Source organism: Felis catus, chromosome B3 (assembly GCF_018350175.1).
Source record: "Felis catus isolate Fca126 chromosome B3, F.catus_Fca126_mat1.0, whole genome shotgun sequence".
NCBI classification, from domain to species: Eukaryota; Metazoa; Chordata; class Mammalia; order Carnivora; family Felidae; genus Felis; species Felis catus.
Window position 1 is genome coordinate 14304167 of NC_058373.1, and position 14235 is coordinate 14318401.

The 14235-nt window shown below is 41.7% G+C and overlaps 1 long non-coding RNA gene across 1 annotated transcript; it reads right to left on the reverse strand.

Moving 5' to 3' along the window:
* Positions 1-489: 489 nt before the first annotated feature.
* Positions 490-13721, reverse strand: LOC123385825. Its single transcript, XR_006598902.1, has 4 exons — positions 13233-13721; positions 11873-11962; positions 11023-11146; positions 490-4420 (listed from the first exon to the last, which is right to left on the reverse strand). It is a non-coding gene; the product is annotated as an uncharacterized LOC123385825 (long non-coding RNA).
* Positions 13722-14235: the final 514 nt, after the last annotated feature.

The window sequence follows — 14235 nt, forward strand, 5'->3', positions numbered from 1 at the left end:
GCCATCCTGGTGCCCCTCATTTTAGATTATTGAATATAAACAGTGAAAAAAACAACAAACAAACAGTAAAACATGACTATTGAAAGATTTGGTAACCTATAACGAGGACCACAAAGCCCTCACAGAGAATGTTAAAACTATATTTTTAAAATAAAAATAAGAAAAAAGAACTAACATAAATAATATCAACTTTATATTCACAAAATGACTAAAAACTACAGACCTATGAAATGGGAGGTTAAAAAATAAACTACGGGGAAAACCAACCGAACTGAAAAAGAAGCAGATTTCAGGGGCGCCTGGGTGGCTGAGTCGGTTGAGTGTCTGCCTTTGGCTCAGGTCATGATCTCATGGCTCGTGAGTTTGAGCCCCGCGTCGGGCTCTGTGCTGACAGCTCCGGAGCCTGGAGCCTGCTTCGGATTCTGTGTCTCCCTCTCTCTCTGCCCCTCCCCCACTCATGCTCTGTCTCTCTCTCTCTCTCTCTCTCTCTCTCTCTCTCTGTCAAAAATAAATAAACATTTTAAAAAATTAAAAAAGAAAAACCAAAGCAGAATTAAAAATGGAATGAGCATAATGGAACAGAAAACATACAATACCAGAGCGGAAATTTTCCCTAGACCAATTACAAAGTGAAACGTTAGTCTGCAAGAAAATTGATCCTGAGGTGGGATTTTCACTGAATGAAGAATATGAAGATTTAAACATTTGTAAAAGAGGTCAACAGAGACCCAGTCCCTTAACAATTGGCATGTATAAAAATGAGGCCAGAGAGGGGCACCTGGGTGGCTCAGTCGGTTGGGCATCCGACCTCAGCTCAGGTCACGATCTCACAGTCTGTGAGCTCGAGCCCCGCGTCGGGCTCTGTGCTGGCAGCTCGGAGCTTGGAGCCTGCTTCGGATTCTTTGTCTCCCTCTGTCTGACCCTCCCCCATTCATGCTCTGTCTCTCTCTGTCTCAAAAATAAATAAACATTTAAAAAAAAAATGAGGCCAGAGAAATGGAGTTGAAACAACACACAAGGAAAAATAACATAGAAATGGTAGAAATAGTAAGAGAAAAAAATGTTGAAGGACTGAGTAAAGCTCTGTAGATTCAAATAAGATCTTGTGTATAAAGAAATTGATTAAAAGACATCGATCACTACACAACTTGGTTAAAATATCTGCGTGCAAGAAAAAAGAATGCTGTGACTATCTAGGAAGAAAATTTCAATGACTTATTTCTGTCAGTCATCCCCAAAATCAGTTTGATATCGTAGTTCTCCTCTGTGGCTCTAAGAGCCAGAAGACAATGGTGTCGTTTATAAGATGCGAAAATAAAAGCATCTGCTAGAAGAACCCTCTAGTTTGGGCGCCTGGGTGGTTCAGTCGGTTAAGCGTCCGACTTCGGCTCAGGTCATGATCTCACGGTTTGTGGGTTCGAACCCTGCATTGGGCTCTGTGCTGACGGCTCAGAGCCTAGAACCTGCTTCAGATTCTGTGTCTCCCTCTCTCTCTGTCCCTCCCCTGCTGGCGCTCTGTCTCTCTAGGTCTTTCAAAAACACATAAGCGTTAAAAAAGAAATTAAAAAAAAAAAAAGAACCCTATAGTCAAGTTGCGATTCTTTGTAGAACCCAAATAGATATTTTCTGTACGTGAAAAACACTCGGAACATTTACCACTCACTTTGCTTTCCTGATTCATTACTTAAAGATAGATTCTAATTAACATGAACGGTAAAACTGTGGAATAAAATAACTAGCAAAACAGATTACACAATGTCTAACTATGATTTAAAAGGAAAGTGGCGATGTTGCTGATGATTCTTGAAGGTGAAGTTTTCCCCGATGAAATTTTCTAATTCAATCATAGTAAATAGGACCTAGGGCATCGCTCTATATTTTTAGACACAGAGAGTTCTTTTGGCTTGAACGAGTTCACAGACAGGTTGGTGACTCCTTTGGCCTCGCTGGCAAGATCAAGCATAGCTACTTGTGAGGTCAGAGTCACGCGAATCTTCCCAAGGGTACGATTTCCTTCTCTCAACCACCATAAAACTTCACTTTCAAACTTCTTCTACAGCAATTAATATGTTTGGGCGGATATTTGTCTCATTTGCTCACAGTCTGTCTTACGACTTCAACAAGGATTTAAGCCCCATTGGAGTAAAGTCTATATTCTGTTATCGGCATGGCCTTCAGACCTCCCAAACCAGCATCTATATGGGCCTGACCCCGGCAATCACTGAATAGATGCTCACTGCTTTGCGTCCTGTTACAGAAATGCTGAATATCCTTCACTCTGCCACTTGCAGGAATGCAAGTTCTTTTAGAAGATTCCGGAGAACCCCTGAGGTAATGAAAGAATCCTATAAAATCACCCAAGAGGCAATCATCAATTGGATATAGATGACTGCCTCTATGTGGAGAAAAGTGGGTGCTATTGGCCAGCTGGCCTGGGACCGTACCGTGGTTGGCTGCAACGTTTGTGGAAGACTCCCCTGAGAAGTAAAACAAGGGAAGATTCAAGGAGTTTGTGCAGTTTTAATGACGGAGGCGTGTGACAAGAATCTTTTACGTGGGGGCTTTAAAACCTGAAGAATCACAAGAGGCAAGAAAAAAAAAAAGTCCCCACCCCTGGTCCTGCACCGTGATAAAAGCCACAAATACGAGAAAAAAAGAAGCCGAGTTCAAGCAGCAAGAAGTGGGTAAGACTAGAAGCCACCTCCGGGGGACAAGGCACACCCACGGGCCACTGGCGGCGACAAAAGGGCTCTCTGATATTTTCCTGTGCTTTTCTGTGAAAACGGAATGCACCACTCTGTCTCCCTCCTACTTATGTCAGCCTGGTTTACTGAGAGTCCTTCTGGACACCCTTCAGCCCAGAAGTTTCCTTTTATAAGTGGCACCTTTTTGAATCCCCATGTTAATCACGAAGTCACGCGTATCCACGTGACATCTCCCTAAATAATCTTTGTCGGTTCCCTGGGTGCATAGCCATTGCTGTATTTTTTTTTTCTTTTTTTTTTTTATATACTTTATATTTAAAGAATATCCAAGCCTCGATTATCCCTTCCATCTGAGTTTAGGCTGTCAGGAAGTCCTCCATAGATTTTCTGCCACAATTTCCATCTCCCAGAGCCCACCCATCCGGTCTTTGCTACACATTAATGTTGGATTCCTTTGTTGCTGTTGTTGTTTTTTCCCTACGACGTGCTCGAAGACATAATAATTGAATTTTAAAGCTGGCAGAGGCCTTAGACACCTACTCAAATACTTTCTAAATGGTCTTCCTTAGAATGCCAGTTGCTATAAATATTCTGCACAAAAACGTTCCCCAAAGAGCTTGGGAACTTCTTCAGTCTAGAGAGTCCCTTTGAGATTCATAATGCGTATTTGCACACTAAAGACCAACAAGGCCCTCAGTAAAGAAGCCAGCTGAACTTTGTAGAACTCAGGTGACCACATTCTGTGGGAGATATTGCTTGAGTCCCACAACCTCATTTCGCAGAGATTCTCAGACCAGGGGAGCTTAAGAAACTCAACGTAGCCTTTCCTGCCCACCCCTGTTACAAATAAGTGTTAGGTCCCCTTTTCTGGACTTTTCACAGCCCCTAGTGTTTGTGGCTTGGAGCATCTTTTTACTTTAAATTGTCTACTCAATCGCTTAAAATAATTATGAATTATGTGGAATGTAGAACGTCTACATTTGCTCTATTGGTGAAGTCCAATTTACCATCAAGGCAGAGTCCATGCTTCTTTCGGCCACTACTCCCCCTCGTGCTTAGCACACATCTGGCACATGGTAGGTGCTCTGTAATGTTCACCGATGGCCTGACCAATGGTATTCGGGTGAGAGCTTGTGTGTGCGGTCTGTGTCATTTGCGGCTGCTCCTCCAACTTTACGTAATTATGGCATAACCTTCCTCATCAGCGGATGGGTTAGTTTCAGAATGAGGTGACCTTTTGTATCGCGAGCGCTCTATAGCCCGATAGAGTACTCCGCTTAAGGAAGTCTTGTGAAATAGCCATATTAGCCATGGGGAGACAGGGCCACATCACATCCAGGCTGGGGGGGACACCACGGTCGAATTCCTATGTCCTCACGAGTGTTCGTCGAGTAAATAAAAGAATGCACGAGGCGACAAGGATCCTAGAACCTCTTGCTCCTCCTGACTTGGCAGTGACTCCAAGAGGTCATGTTGAGGAATAAGTAGAATGCATACTGAAAGCATTTGTATTCCCTGTGAGACACCAGCGTTCTCATTGCGTCCCCCACCTGACACAGCGCTGGCAGCTTTCCAAGTCTTTACGTAGGTGTCTGACTCTTGCCATTCCACTACCCTGAGCCCCATTCACCTCTTGCCCTGGTGGCCCACTTCAGTTCGCTCCCTTTAGCGATGGGAGTGATGGCATTTGTGGTGCAAGAGGAAGATCCCTGGGCCTGAAATTGAAAAAAAAAAAGTTGTCTGAGTCCCAGTCCTTCCCTCTCAGAACCTTGTAAAAAGTGAACATGGCGTGAACAACGCTGAGCAACTATCTCTTTCTGCTAACATGTTCACGGTGAAGTTCGCCTTGTCCAAATCTAGAAAAATCAAACTCAAAAGGGAAAGTGCTTCGTTAACCACAGAGCCCTCTGCGTATCAGAGTCTTACAAACTCGTCCCTTCAAAACTGCAACCTGTGACCCAATATATTTGAAGAAAAACATTGTCCCCCTCTTTTAGATATGTATCGTGCTCATTAAGAATTAGAGGCTGAAAAGGCTTGCAGCAAATAAACCTGCTTGATCCAGAGACTCCCCCCAAGAAATCTTAGCACAAACCCTTTTTGTTTGTTGGCTTGCTCGTTTTGATATCATAAAATCAACATGAGACAGACACTGGTTTCCACATTTCGTTTCCATGGAAAACGTTGCCCGACTCCAGTGTCAGGGGATGGCGTTGAAAATGGGCCCTGCTTCACCGAAAGCTGTTTCTGCTTTATTTTGTTTTAAGGGACCTTGACTTCTTGAACTAATTTGAGTCAGATGCTGTGGAGTTATCAGGTACTTTGACAAAGGAGGAATTTGGGAAGAGAGAACGTTCTGGCAGCGGGAGAAGGCAGACGGCTGATGGCTTGTCTTGAGTGGAAAGCCAGCCTTGCAGAGGCCAACACGAGTCTGTCGGGTCCTTTCCATCCGCTCCATACAGTTGAGACTCTCGTTCTCTCTCCCACCGACTAATTTACCAGCCTCCTAACCAGCCCGTGTCATCTGTCTTACCCTTGGCTGTGCAGGTCACTCTAACGAAACACACCCTTACCATACGATCCACCAGTCCCGCCTCCGAGTCTTTATCCGAAAGAATTGAAATCTAGAACCCGAAGAGAGGTTTTCACTCCCATGTTCATTGTAGGGATCTGCTGTATAATTTTGTGCCTTTCGTTCAAACTACAGTATATTTATGTATGTATGTATATATATATATATATATATATATATATACATATATATTTAAAATTTGTTAAGACGGTAGATGCCATGTTAAATAGTCTTACCATAATAAGAAGAAAACCAACCTTGTCCTTTGCTTACTTGAGAATCTGGTGGCTCTCTCTCGTTTTTGTTTCCTCCTTTAAATGAGATGAAGCCTAAACTCCTTGGCAAAGAATCCTTGGCCTTCCACCATCCGACTCTAACCCACCCTACCAACTTCATCTCTGGTCTGGTCAAGACTGTGCCTTACCTGTTCTGAACGTTTGGCTGTTCCCTGAACGTGACACCCCTTTCCACGATTCCAGACTTTTGCACATGCTGCATTCTCTGCCCGGAAGGCACCCTACCAAATTTCTCTTTTTGGCACGTGCCTTCAAAACCTATCCTAGATATTCACTCATCTGCGACTGCCCCAGGCAGTTAACCCCTCTCTTCGCTGGAGTCGTTAGGCTTAAAACTACATTGCATATAGCTGATGTGATACATCAACCCTGGGCATTGAGATGTAGATTTCACTGTAGAGTTTGTCTCAGTCTGCCCAGGCCACCATAACAAAATGTCAAGGATGGAGTGGCTTATTGGACAGAAATTTATATTCTCATGCCTCTGGAGGCTAGAAGTCCTGTATCAGGGAGTCAGTATGGTCAGGTTCTTGGTGAGGGCCCTCTTCCTGGCTTGCAGAGCACTCTCTTCTTTCTTTGTCTCCTTATAATGGAAAGAAGAAGTTCCGATGTCTCTTTCTCTTCTTGTAATGTTAGTAATCCCAACATGAAGGTCCCCCACCAAGACCTCATCTAAACCTAATTAGTCTCAACGACCCCGCTTTGTAATACCATCACATGGGGGGTGAGGGCTACAACATCTGAATTGTGGGAGGGCACAAACATTCCATTCATAACAAGATGAGTCATACATGTATCCCGTGTGTGTGTGTGTGTGTGTGTGTGTGTGTGTGTGTGTAGACAGAGGCAAGTGTGTGTGTGTGTATAGACAGACAAGCATATAGCCTGTGTGTGGCTTATAGCAAGTAGTTGACGTGTGTTAGGCACTTAGTACATTTTCACGGACACATATATAGACAAACAGACCATCCAACATAATAATCCTAATGAAGAAGGTGAGGTGAGAAGTTAGACAGTCACACGCAGAAGATGGAGTTGTCGCTATCAGCCCAGGGGGCAGAAGCAAAAAGTATTAAACTGGCCAAGAAACCCATCTAGGGGTCTGGAGCAGAAGTAATGGCAGAAATGTGTCTCTTCTAAGTGCCAGTAGCAAATGACACAAAATGACTTTACTGGCCACATCGGATTTCTCAGTTCAGTGAGGTATACATGTCCTTTGTTGCCTTTATGCACGTTTCGAATCTCGGTGTAAATATTTTTGGCTTTCTCTGTCTTGAAAGAAGAATAAAGGATGTTAGGCAGCTGGCAACAGAGTCTTCAGAGAAAATCCTCCGGCGTTTCAGTCTCAGGACTACAATATGTTAAGTTTATCTAATTGATCGATTTTGCCAAAAGATTCCTTTGGGTTTGATCATTTCAAAAGAAACAGGAGCTACATTCCATTAAAATCATTGGAAAAATTTTATCTCCATGCGTCGCTATGGGGTGTGGGTTAAATCCCGTTCACGTAATCCACGTTAGTTGAGTATCTACGACACGACATGTCCTAGGTACTGGGAACAGGGCAAGGAGCAAAGTCAATGTTGAAGAATGAGCCGTTTGTCTCTCAGCAACTCAGGAGCCGGTTGCTACCAATTAAAGAGGCTGACACCTATTTGTTACCTCCTTAAATGTCTGAAGCAGCTGTTGACTGCCGGCCGCTTTGCTCAGGAAACCACCATATTTGCAAATACAAATGCATATTTACACTCTGATGAATAATGAAGGTTATTTATCGCATGTGCTTGAAATAATGGTTGATTTTGGAGTGTCGTTCATAAAACGCGCATCGAAACGTGTGTTATGGCCTGACGTTTTCATTGCAGTTCAAGGAAAATAGTCCTTGGAAATTGTCTTGCTACCAAATTGCAATCATAAAGGCAGGGGTTCAGACTGGGAGAATCATTTTATATTGTGAACTTCTGGATAATATATAACATAAAGAGTTTAATTGAATCATTCACTTGGGTTTTTGCCCAGAAAAGTGGGAATTTAAATGCTGATACAGCTTCAGTTCCCAACGACACCAGTCAGCACTCCTTAGATTGGATGTAAATAATCCTATTTGTGGGTATGCAATACGATACGAGTATGCTTGTCTGTAAACTTGCTAGCAAAGGTAATTAAATAATGCCATCATGTCTTAATACATAGGGAAAAAAATCACTGACCTCGAAGTATGATTCTAGCTACTAAAAGAAAACACTGAATTGTTAGCAAGCTATACCTTACTTTGGAACTACAGAAGCAAGGTAGAAACTACACGCGCTCACGAGTGCACACACGCGTGCGTGCATGCATGCGCGCGCACGCACACACACACACACACACACACACACACTGAATGCTCAGAAGTTACCATAGCAACATTAAATCTGCTTCCAACCCATGTTTGCAGAAGTTTGTGGCAAACATAGTCCAACCCAGTTGGGCCTTGTGATTCTTCTTTCCTTGGATTAGAGATTTGAATTTGGTTCACATTCTATGTTTTCCAGTTCATCTTGATTTAAATTCTGAATTTCGCAAGTCCTGTTTCCTGAGCTCCGTCCCTATCACAGTGCTCGTAGAAAAATGAATCAGCTACAGGGTCACTTAGAACATTGTAATCCAGTCCACACACAACAGGAATGAAATGTGTCTCAAAATAGAAGCTGTTCCAGCAAAGCTGCTTCGGAGATGAGCTTGTTTGGAAAGAACTCTTCTTGGTATATATAAAATGGGCCTTGTTTGCGTGACTAAAAATCGAATCAATTTATAGACAGAATATTTTTATGGAAAGAAAGAGGAAGGGGTTGTTTGGGGTATGCTTTCTCTGGAAATCTATCTCCCTGTGATCATAAGGACGATGATATTAAGCACTGTATTTTGGCATCAACTTAGATCCTCACTCTTGATTCTTCACATTGTGATTATTCCTTCTCAGCCTCTGTATTTTCTTCCTCTCCTGTTCATTGTGTGAACATTGGGGTTCCCAAGGGCACCATCCCTGGTCCCATTTTCACCCCAATGGGTGTTCCTATCCTGAGTGAGGTTACAATTTGCAAAAGCCTACAATTTACAACCATCAGGTCATTCATAGCTATGTTTCCAGGAAGATCTCCGTCCAAAACCTGACTCTGTTTCTAAGCTTATTGTGTCCCCCTGACCTTTTAGCCAACACTCACCATTGTTTTCCTCAAATCAGCTTTTCCATCTCAGTTAGTTGCTCCTCATTCATTTTGGTCTTCAGGCTCGCATATTTCAAGCGATACGACACATTCCCTTCACTTCGTTCCCTTCATTTTTTTCTTTCCGTGCAGTTTCATGGAATTTCTAACATGTCTAGAAATCTGACCTTCTCTATATCCCCTGATGCTGCCTTGAGTCTGCCCCCATCATCCCTCTCGGGGGCTTTTTCAAAGGTTTTCTCAGCTGGGTTTCCTGCTCCCTTTCCAAACCTTTCCTTGCATGGTCCCACATAATCTTTAGAATAAAATTTGTACTGTGCTGAGAATTCTTCCATGACCCTCCTGTTGCAGACACTATTAGGGCCATTGCCTCGGTCTGACATTTTGCCACTTCACTTAGCTCTCCGCTGCTCTGGGACACGTGTCCCTCCCGTGCCCTTCCTTTCCCATGCCTTAAATCAAGAGTCTTGACTTACAATGTCTCCTGGGTGCTCGAGCAGATGTAAGCTGATAGGGAGACATGGGGGCCTGTGATAAACTGGAGAGAGTGTGTGCGATTCAAAACAATTAAATATCATTTTAAAAACATCGCTAGGCAATCAAAACTCCTCTGTGCACTAGATGCTGTCTTTGGGAGGCTGTCATAACCTCGGCCTGTGCTCTGGTCACATTCAAAAGCTTACGTCCTGTGAATGAATTAGGCTCTCTGGAGGCTCCAAGCATTTTCATGTACTGTTTCCTCTAGATTCTTGGCGGGATATCTATCTATCAAGGTGCGACCTTCCTCCCAAAGAGGGCTATGTCTCTCTCCATTTTCTGCAGATAATTTCACCTAAAGCTTGTAAGTCCCTCGGAGTCCAAAGCCTTCTGGGGCTTTGACTGTGCTAGAAGGGATGGGCCAAGGTGGTTAAGGTGGTGTATTATGTCCTTACAAGATTGAAAATAACAGCAATAAAGTTTAGCATTTGTATAGTGTGTGATAGCTTCCTAAGCACTTTCATACATTAAATACTTCTGGAAAGAAGGAGAACTTTAAGAGGCACGAGAAAGCAAGAGGGAAGTGAAGAAAACTTATTTACAGGCAGTGGGCAGAGAACCAAAAAAGAACCAAATTAAACCATCCCATTCCGTCATAGAAGTCCCTCGAATCACTTCCAACTTTCAACAATGTGAATGATCACCCCAAATCCACGTTACAGATTGACTACAGGTACCATGTGCCCTAAATTTGTTTTTCAAGAGCACATACCAAGTTCTTTTTTTTTTTCTGTTTTTTAATTATAGCCACATCATGCTTCTATGAAGGTTTCATATTTGAATTTATGGAATTGTTATATTGAAATGGAATTGTGTTACACCTTTAAACCTCAAGTGGCTACTAATATTTTATTAAATACAGCTGCCACTAGGCAATAAAAATCTCCAAGGGGCCCCCCAAAAAAAAAGTGCGGTGTTTTTCATATCTGCTTTCTTCTTGCAGAAGCCATATGCTCGTAATACGTATACGCTGTCTGGTGTTCAATATACGCTCTGGCTCTGTATATAGTTAGCCCTAGAGCATTACACACCGCCTGCATAATTTCAAAACATTGAACACTAGATGTCACAAAACAAAACCCTGTGCTGTGCTCTCAAGCACAAATGCATTTACAGTTGGTTAATGAGATATACAGAAAGCTGCTGGAAAGCCAAAGAAGTTAATTTCATTATACAAGTTTAGGAAATAATGGTGGACTTTTGAGGACAGATATTCTGCCCCCCCCGGCCCCCCCTGCCAATTAGCTTTAAGATAAATCCATTTGGTATGCCTTTGGTTTTTCATTAGGACGTGCTTTTTTTTTTTTTTTTTTTCCCTCCCATGTGCAGCGTTTGAAAGGTTTACATTACATAAAATTAGGGCTGTATAAACTGTGCCTCATCTCCTTCTCTAATGTGATCGCGCCTTCCCTGGAACACGGTAGCCGAAATGATGATAGCCCCCATTGTATGCAATGCACGTCAATAAACAGAGAACATGAATGTGAATCAATATCGTGTTAGTATTGGGATTAAGCAAGCTATTTTCTCCTCCTTTTTTTTTTTTTTTTTTTCTTCTGGGGAGATGAATATGAGTAAATAAAATGAGTGTTTGTCTGAAACTGTGTTGGGGGATTAGGCTTTGTGTTTTCCTTTTGAGGGGCGGCATGCCAGCCGGCAGGCCTTGGCGGGCTACCTGGGCGAAGCATAGAAAACGAAATGCTCACCCTTGCAGCAGCCAGGCCTGCGGCTTTGAAGGACGCGGGGAGGCGGGCCTCCTCCAGCCCAGAAAAACCAGGTGCGACTTCTGCAGCCGGCAAAGGTTATGCTTCATATGACTTCGTTTTCTCGCTGCAAATTAAAGGACAATTTATGAGTGTCTAGACAGGAATTAATCGGAATAATATTGGCTGCTTTTGACCCGAGAGTGCTATTACAATAAAGCATATACAACACAAATATAGGACAAAATCATTTATATAGCCTATTATCATGCCAGCATCCAGAGGTACCTTACAATAATAAAATGATTTACAAAAGAAAACACTCACCAAAACATATCTCTGATGATGAATGGCTTTGAAAAGCAAACTTAATCTGTTCCTGAAGTTATAGTTAGAGAGAGTGCTTACGAGATAAGGAGATTTTAAATGATGGCAAAATAATAAAAACAGATTGGTGGGGGCGGGGGAGCTGCAGATCTAGGACAGAACTAGTTTCTACGATTTATAAGGAGTCCGTGTGCGAGAATCTTCCAAAATCCCTGTAAGCACTAAACCCGGAGAAAATATGTTCAAATCTAAACGCACTAAATGCCCGTGACATAGACACAGAAATTTTGCGCACAAAGAAGGAAGGAAAATGGAAGCTTTTTCTATGGAAAGACATGTTAAAAGTGCAGAAACCAAAAATTTTATGCAAATGACAGATCATATCTCTTAGGAAATTTAAAAAAAATGATGCCGGGCAAAGGTAGAAAATATTTGAGGAATTAAACACTGCATAAAAAATTTCATATGTTACGTATGCTCCTCTCCCCAAAACGCTATTTAAACAGCCTCAATTCTAACGCCTTACCTGATGTCTTTGTCTGTTTTCTGAAGTTAGAGAGTTTACTGAATGAAAATGAATTTTCAGATTTAATCTTGTATGCCACCGACCTTTTTTCTAAACACAAGGAAAATATGATGTCCTGTTGATTAGTTTAAAATAACTCTCTAAAACGATTCAATTGCTTAAGAAACACAACCTTATCATACAAAACTTGGAAAATACAGAATCAAAAAGAAAGCAAGATTCATACACCATCTCCAATCCCAGAAATAACAACAGTTAATATCTCGGTGTATTTTTTTTTTCCAAAATGGAATTTCTTCCAAATTAACTCTAAGTTAATTCCAGCTTAATTTTAAACTGGAAGAATGAATTACTCCTATAAAAACTCTGGCTGCATCAAGTAAAAGTGAAAATTATGGTAACTTGGGGCAATTGATTTCCCTTCAATAGTTTTACCTATCCTGATAATTATTGCAAAACCATTTTAATTGAAGTATCATAGTTTCAGCGCTCTAATTTTGTTTAGGAAAGAGAAACAAAGCACCTTTTTTTAAAACCAAATCTTAATATTTATATTATGTTTATATTTATATTAAATAATTAACTTCAAGTTGTAAAATAGGTAACCATTTGCATTCTTTTTTTTTCCTAAGTAATGCTAACTAATAAATTTAATCGCTTAAGTATACACACACACACACACACACACACACACACACACACTTGCATATATACTGGTATATATTACTGGTATATATACATAATCTAGCTTCTTCCTACTTTTCTTCTTTACTATAAGAATAGAAACGTTTCCACTGTTCTATATGTATCTGCTCGCTCAAAAAAGAAAAAAAAATGGGGCAGAAGATAAGAGGTTATATTTCTGGTTTTGTTCTAGCAACTCAGCCCTGAATGAGCTTAAGCAGCTGAGGATATGGCTGTAAAGGCTGGGCTCCTGTGTCTAACTCCACTGAGTGTTGGCTTCCCGCGACCTGGGGAGTGACACCCTCTGTCTTATTTCAGTGTGAATTATTTCGAATGGGATTGATTGCGAATTGCTAAAGCGTTCTGGGAGGAGATAGATGGAGGCGGAAATCTTGACAAAGAAAATACAATGCAAATACAATGTGAATATTGTCAGACAAAAGGCGCTTAGTTTGGATTTTTCTAAATCATTTGCTGCCTTTTTGCCCCTTAAATTTGTGATTCGCACTTAAAGGTGGGAGGAAGACTCACCTGTCTACCCCGCCCCTAACACAACGGACCCTTCTCCCACTCATTGTGTGATTGCCAAAATCAATGCCACATGCCCCCGGAATCCCCCTGCTTTTTCTTTTCCTACCCCACAAATACACAGACCCAATTTTAGAGGCAGTTTTACCTGGTTGCGTATTTGCTTGTGTGTGTATTTTCGTTCTTTCTTTTGCTATTCCATTTCCTTTGGTGGTGGCAATTACCCACGCTGTCAACGACTTTCTTTTAAGAAAATTAAATAGAAAAGATACCTTCATATTAGAAATCATAGGGACAAACTGATCCACTAACTCTCACCATCATTTAAATCTTCATCCGGCCTTTTGAGAACTTTTGAGTTTAGTGATATAAACTCAGTGCCGACAGATGGTCGTAATTTGCTACCACTATGAAGAATCGTATCAACTGAACTGGCTTCCACTATCTCCTACTGACGTTGGAAATCATTTGCTTCCTCCCACAAACCTGGCTAACCCGTCTTTCTTAAGTTTCTGAATTGTATTGTGTAATTCTTTGTCACGGCAGCTTAATCTTATATCCTAATACGCTTAGGAAATAAACCAGCTTCATAAGAACCCCTCCCCCCAAAAAAGTAATGTGAGGAGGCAGTCCTAGCAAGAAGCTCTTGGAACTAAACTCCAATGGGAGCCCTCAATATCCCCAAACTAGAAGGATTTGTCATTCTCTTCTCCCAAAATGGTGCGTTATCTACGATGAATTTTGAAAACACAACAGTGGTCATACATGTAATGATATACAATAATTTATTTGGAAGAATGCTGTGTTTGCTTGCTTGTTTCTCCCCATCAGCTAGTCAACTACTAGGGTCTCATTTCATTTCCTACCACATCAATAACAACAAAATGACCTTTGTCGCTCATCCTAATAGGAGTTTGGACTTCCCGATATGGGTTCCGAACAGGTGGAGAGTGTAGGCACTATGAACCCGAGGTTCTCGGGTGGAAGAAAGAAAGAAAGGAAGGACTCTCGTGTCAAGCTCATAATTCTTTTTGAGCCACTTTTGGGCTTTTTTGTTTTTTTTACAAAGTCTCTTGCGTCACTTGGAGAAATAAACTCTTTTAGATAAAAGTAACCCGGAATTATTGTCAGACCTACTTGCATTGGGATTT